The sequence below is a fragment of the Octopus bimaculoides genome, chromosome 19 (assembly GCF_001194135.2).
Source record: "Octopus bimaculoides isolate UCB-OBI-ISO-001 chromosome 19, ASM119413v2, whole genome shotgun sequence".
Taxonomy (NCBI): Eukaryota; Metazoa; Mollusca; class Cephalopoda; order Octopoda; family Octopodidae; genus Octopus; species Octopus bimaculoides.
Window position 1 is genome coordinate 16,180,218 of NC_068999.1, and position 7,430 is coordinate 16,187,647.

Consider the following 7,430-nt stretch of genomic DNA (forward strand, 5'->3'; position numbering starts at 1 on the left):
TATATATATATATATATATATATACATATATATACAGAGAGAGAGAGAGAGAATGAGGCGAAGAGAAGGAAAGTGAGAGAGAGAGAAAGAAAGACAAAAAGAGAGAGAAAGAAAGACAAAAAGAGAGAGAGAGACAGAAAGAGAGGGAAGGAGAGAGTGTGTAGGATACAGAGGGTTATTAATGTAATTTGCCTCATCGGATTAATTAATTTCGTAATGCATACTGTTATCTCTAAAAGAAACATCTATATATTATTTTGATGGTTAACTGTATATCAAACTTAACTCTATATGGTACGATGGTACGAAGCAGATAAACCCACTGTCTTAAGGTTACACTGTCACATTTGAACTGTGATGATATTGATTTACAGTGGAAGCCGCTTATTGTGATCGCCTCGTGAAGAAACGTTTAGATAACTTCGACCGGCATACTACATTAAGTGGATGATGTTAAAATATGCTGAGCGTGTTTGCATCACATAAATCTTAATATCAGTAATAACTGTGTGATAATATTGTCAATGATTATAATATGCGGTTTCTACTATGTTTAGAAGTAATCTGCATTGAACTATGGAGCTCTGATATCCTTTAGCATCTCATCGTGGAAAGCAAAGATTATACTTTATCATAGCTTCCATTTATTCATCACTCTCTGTTTTTCTCGTTATATTATATACGTTTATATATTTGTATCTCAGTTCTTTCATCTTTTTGCCGATGTATATCGACGAAGGGCGTGAGCATCGGCAAGAAGACAGAAAAAGCGCATTGTGTTTTAGAGCAAAGTCCATTTTTACGTTTATTATGCATTGGTTTTAGGAATGACACACGCAGTGAATTCCGATGAAAGCTCAGTTCCAAAAAGTAAAGGAGTGAAAATGAAAACTCCAGCTATTGAACTTTGTTTTATATCGGATTTTGTAATACCTCAAGATAATAATGGGTATAATTCAGGCACAAGTCCAGGAGTTTGGAATGCAGGCGCTAGTCAACTTCAATACTTAACTGAAACTCTTTTGTGACACAGGAAGGATGAAATGTGAAGTTGACCTCAGCGGAATTCGAACACAGAACATAAGCAACTGGAAGAAATAACGTAAGGTATTTTTTGCTGATGCTTTACCAATTTTGCCTATTTACCATCATTTACGGCAGCCCACCACGGAGAGATTCGAGCAGAGAACAGGGAGGATCGTAACTAAACGCAAAACAGCATTTTATGTGGTACTCTTACAATTCTACGATACACAATGCTTCAGAAAACATAAGGTTTGTGAATACTAAGGAAACTGTGTTTGTGGCTTACCATTCTCTGAAGCTAACTATTATTCTATAATATAATGTAAGTTTTATATATGTGTATCTACTAAATGTCAGACGTTGTTTAATAACGCTATGCATTAATGGAAATATAATAGCACTATTTCAGAGATTTAGCAGTACTACCGACACTGTAAATCGCTGCCTATGGCACTATATATAGACTACAACGAAATATAACTCTTATTATTGTATTTGCCATGGAGATGGTGATATTTCTGTATATTGTCTGTCACATCAATTGAAAGATATCTTTCATATATTAAATCCTATAACGTGGATACTGTTTCTGTATGTGTTGAATAATTTGGAACCAACATTATATAGCTGGTCGATACAACACGTCTAAGAGCGTCGTTGTCGCTCAGGCTGCTAGAAATAGAAGCAGATAAAAGTTATTTTTACACATGCTATACAATTACCTTTCCTCAGTCACTTGACGTATTTTGAACTCGTAGTCATTGACACACTATTGTTCCTATATCTAGCAGGTGACTCGGTAGAAACCTACCAAATATACTATATCATATTTTATTTATCTTTTTGAATTTGATATATTTACCACCCAAAGGCGGCAAGTTTGACAGAATCGTTAGCACGCTAGGCACACTGCTTAGCAGCGTTTTGTCCGTCATTGCGATTTGAGTTCAAAACCACCGAGGTCAATAAAATGAGTGCCAGTTGAGCACTGAGATCAACTCAATTGACTTACTTCTTCCCACAAAATTGCTGGCTTTGTATCGAAATTTAAAACCAATATCTCATGGACATGCTTCTAAAATTAAATGGAAAATAAAATAAGCACGTCATCTACGAATTTTGGACGGAAATACATTTTACGCCCAGAATTGACGAAGCACAGAACAAATTATAGCCATTGATTATTAACTGCTAAGACGCTTCATCTATTAAAAAATTCCGGGCTTTTATTTTCTTTTGCTTTCTTTTTTTTTATTTATTTTTGTAATTCACTAATAATTATCCGTCAATATGCACACTTTCATATTGATGTCTCTTTTACATTTTATTTCGTATTGTATACTCTGTATTGTGCCACTGTGTACTTGACTTGTTGCTGGTTTCTGTTCTCACTTTAATCTTTTTCCAACGCATTGTAGTGCACCTGAGTACAGTTTGCAATGAGATCATTACCACGAAGTAACATAAGCAGGACATAGTGTTGCCATATAGTCGTTGATAGATAAATAGAAGTGAGAATTAGGGATGAAACGAACCTGTTAATTTGCCCTTAACCGTCGCTACAACATAAACAGCGACGACAAAGGCAACACCTATATATTACTTATTCCAGAGAAAATATTAAACTAAAGTGATTATTTTCAGATCAGTTTAAAGCGGCGAGTTGGCAGAACCTTTAAGAACGTCGGACGAAATGCTTCGAAGCATTTCATACGTCTTTATGTTCTAAGTTCACATTCGATTTTGCTTTTCATCATTTTGGGGTTGACGAAATAAGTACCACTTGAACACTGAGATCAATATAATCAACTTAATTCTATCACTAAAACTGGCGGCGTTGTTCCTATGGAAAAAAGGAAATGTTTATTTAAAAATAAGCTTAAGGCGAGGAGCTGGTAAAATCATTTGCAAATTCAACAAAACACTTCGCGGGATTTTGTCCGTCTATACGTTCTGTGTTCAAATTCCGCTGAGATTGAATTTGCCTTTCGTTCTTTCGGGGTCGATGAAATAAGCATCTTTTGGGAGCACTGGGATCAACGTAATCGATTGAATTCCTCTGTACAAACTTCAAGGCCTTTTGACTAGAGCAGACAGGATTATTTTGAAACAAGTATACAAATAAGAACAGAGAAAAAAAATTAATGATGATATTTACTGACAGCTGAATTAAATTTGCTACCGTCTCGCCGGACAGTATATTTCAATCCAGTCAAATAGTGAAGTCAACTTAATTGACTCAAACTCCCTCACTCAAATTTCTGACAGTAGTGCTAGATTTTACCTGTCATAATGATTTATTACAAGAGAAAACATATTTTATTGAATTAGACCAACGAATGAATATCCCCTGATTACTTTCTGCTCTTCCTAAGAATGTAGGGGGAATAAGAGTTTTCGTCAGAGTAGAGGCATTTATAATCAAAGAGAAGTCGTTTTAACTGGTGCCATTACATGAGTGGTACATTTTCACCTAATATAATCGACCACAGACCATGAAGAATAGACCCCAGAAGAAGAATGGACAGAAGAGAAATGAAGAATTGATACACAGTTTATCTAAAATCAAAATTTATATGAGATTAAAGAAAAACTTTAGTAACTTAGGCGCGCTTTCTGCCATTATTGTTCTTTGCAGCATTGTTTCCACAGCATAGTGCTTACAAGGTTGTTGGGCCATCGTTGTAAATATATTTTTGTCCCCCATTCGAATAAGTATCAGATTCCAGTGGAGAGGAGAAGGGAGAGAGGCGGAGAAGCTGAGAGAGAGAGAAGTATAAAGAGAAAGAGAGTTATAATAAATCACCCATTTTATTTCACTGGCACTTTGTTTTGTTTTGGAAAGAAGGATCGCCATTCTGGGAATCGATCTCAGAGAGCAGAGAGCAGAAATACATACTACAAGGCTTCTTATCTGATGTCCTAATACAATTCCAACGTTAACAAGAATGTATGAACCCAGAAACGATGACCTCTGGTTTAGTCACAAGGTCATCAGATTTTGTGGGGAGGTGGTCGAGTCGAGAACATGGATCACGACATTCGATTGGAAGTTTAATTCATCAGACCGGAAATGTTTGAAAAGCAAAGACAACTTTGGAGGGATTTAAGATCAAAACATAAAATTGGGATAGAGAAATGCGAAGTATTTCTTCTGACGTTCTAATGATTCTATCAGCTTGTCATTTTGTTACACGTGAAGATGATGGATGCCAAATGATGATTCCCCAATTGGAGATGGGATTAGAAAAGTGAAGACAGAAAATATATATTCAGAGGCATTGAGACTGATTGTCTACAAATTCTGTTAACAGAGTGTCTTACAAAAGAATTGAGTTTGCCATCAAATCAACTGAACTGCTTAAAAGAGGAGACATTCGATAAGATAATCGTAAATATTTTTCTTTTACTTGTTTCAGTCATTAGACTGCGACCCCCACCGCTTACAGGACCACCTTAAAGGGTTTAGTCGAAGAAATTACCCGCAGTACTACATTTTAAGTGGGGTACTTATTATTATAGTATTTTGCTAATTCGCTAATTTACGGGAACCTAAAACACCAAAACAAGTTTTCAAGCGGTCGAGAGGGACAAACACAAATATATATATATATATAAGACGGGTTTCCACACAGTATCTGTCTACCAAACTCACTCTCAAGGCATTAGTGGACACTAGCCTATGTTGTCGCACAGTAATTCTGAACACGAAACCACATGACTGAAATGTGAAGGTCTTAACTACACCTATGTTTGCAGCATATTTGAGAGGGAAAAAAAAACGGAAATATGAATTAGTCTGGTATGGTTCGTGTCTTATCTTTTATTAGTTATTTCCGATGTATATTGTGAGGTAGGCTATATAGATCAGACAAGAGAGACGTGGCGGTGTTAATGAGGGCAATGCATAAGCTCGCAGTCTGGCGATTTAAATACGGCCATTATCAAAACCTGAGCGGCAGCAGCAGCAGCAGCAGCAAAAACGTGGGCGGTTTGAGAGACTGAGTCTGTTCCGAATGCCTGCAACTGACTGCAATATGCTGAAGGCACCCAAGAACCACAGTGTGGAAGAGAACCACACAAACGACAATATTAACCGCAAGAAAGGCAACAACAAAGGCAACGATGACAAAATCAACAACAACAACAACGGCGGCTTCAAATATAACATATTTCTAAACGTTGCTTGTCATACGATCCAATCTGTGAAATACTATTTGCAGATGTGGTTATGAGTGATTTGATGTTGTTGCTGGTTAATCGCTCAATAGTGTAATGCTCCTGGGTCCGAGTAAACATATAACATATGGACCTTCTTCTTGTAGCTCTATTGCCCGGTTGCCTTTACTCCCTGTATTTCGGCTTCCAGTACTATAATGATGCATGATGCATGCATGACAGGCTTTCATGTTACTATACTGATGGGAAAAAGAACGCACTCCTCACTATCGCTATGAAATTTGTGTAATTGCGAATCATATAGCAACCCTGGATGGATTATGCATCCATTACTCTCTTTCTATCTCTCTTTCTCTTTCTCTCCCCCTCTTTCTCTCCGTAATTATATATATATATATATATATATATATATATATATATATATATATATATATATATATACACACATACATACATACATACATACATACATACATACATATATATGGGGATTATAACATAGTCCTTTTCTCCCTTTATACGTATATATATATATATATATATATATATATATATATAATATATCAACTTAAGAGAGTCATACAAGAAGGAAATATTTATACATATATATGTAAAAACGTTGATGAGTATGTATGTATCTAAATGTGTGTGAATATATATGTATCCGTGCATGTGTGTGTGTATGTGTGTATATGGAGAGATGGCTTGACAGAGGGAAGTCTGAGTAACAGAAAAAAGTAGGAGGACGAAGAGCGGTCGAAGAGGAGGAGCTACAGAACGTGTGAGAGTGTGAGGAGGAGGAAAGGAGTGTGAAAAGGAGTGAGTTGCAGATGTGTGTTATGATTGGAACGTTCCATTATTTTGATATATTACTTAGCCGAGTCTATCTAATAGTCAATAGATGCTTCAAGTTTAAAAAATTAATAAGATCTATGGTAGCATTATTCATTTGACATCTAGTTACCTTTTACTGTGTTGTAATTTATTTTATATTTTTTTCCTTGTGAATCGGAAACGACTGAGACCATGACCTACGTAGTCCTTCTCATGCCGTGTTCAATACGAGTCTTGTTTACACGGCACTCTTCAAGCGCAACAGTCCGATCAATTATATACAATACAAAGAACAAGTTAGGAGTTTCATTAAAATCGGGGAGTATCAACTCACTAGAATCATTTGATATCAACTGCAGGAGTACACTTTTCTTCGCTTTTTATTTTATTTTGCAGTTCGCATTTACTGTCAGCTAAAATGGAAGACATGTTGGATAATGTACGCCCTGGAATACGAGGAAAGGATTGTGTAATCTTAGATTTAATTATTTGAACAAGAGGGTGTATTACTCTGGCTGGGATCACGTGGTATAACTAGAACAACGAGAGCTGTCAGAAGAACGGCCAACATATGTAGATATATGCTCAGTATATGCGTATATATACGTACGTATATATGTGCTTATGTATGTGTATGTATATATGTGTGAGTTTGTGTATGAGCGTCTGTGTGTATGAATATGTGTGTGTATATGTATATATTTACACATATACAACACACACATAGCATACAGGTATAGATATATGCGTATGCGTAGAGAAAGTGGGAGAGAGAGTGTGACTTATGTGCATACGCACATTCATATATTCATTGATACATACTCGTAATAAACACACAAATAACCACCAAAGAAACACATAAATAAATATATGGTCGTTTACGCATTCACGTATTCGTATATGACGTAATACGAAGTGTGTGGCTTTCTATCGCGGCTCTTGAAGAGTTTCACGGAACAGTTGAGTCTTCCAAGCACAAATGCCTTCAGAGGGAGATGGTAAGGAATTCAAACAGGAGAAATGATTTCGTTAATACGATATTTTCCATAATCTTCAGAACTGGTGAGGCTTTGAAACCATTGGAAACAACATGGGAATATGAATAGAGTTGTGAGTAGTTAAATGAGAAAGAAGGGGATATATTTGCTTCTAATAATAAACAAAATATGTCTGACCTCCAGCGTACAATCTTTGCCTCTACTGGTGCGTGTGCGTTTGGGTATATAATGATGTGTACTCACAGACTTAAGAATGTACCATGTGTGCGTATGCAAATTTAGACATTGCATGGTAATATGTATTAATGTGTTTGCATATACATGTGTGTGTCTGCGTGTCTTTCTACATACATGCATATGTACACACATACATACATACATACATATATACAT

General features: G+C 36.1%; 1 protein-coding gene across 1 annotated transcript in view; it reads right to left on the minus strand.

Annotated features, from left to right (window-relative positions):
- The window catches only part of LOC106879478 (neuroligin-4, X-linked), a 625,710-nt gene that overhangs the window by 606,962 nt on the left and 11,318 nt on the right, over positions 1–7,430 (minus strand). The gene's annotated exons all lie outside the window — the stretch shown is intronic.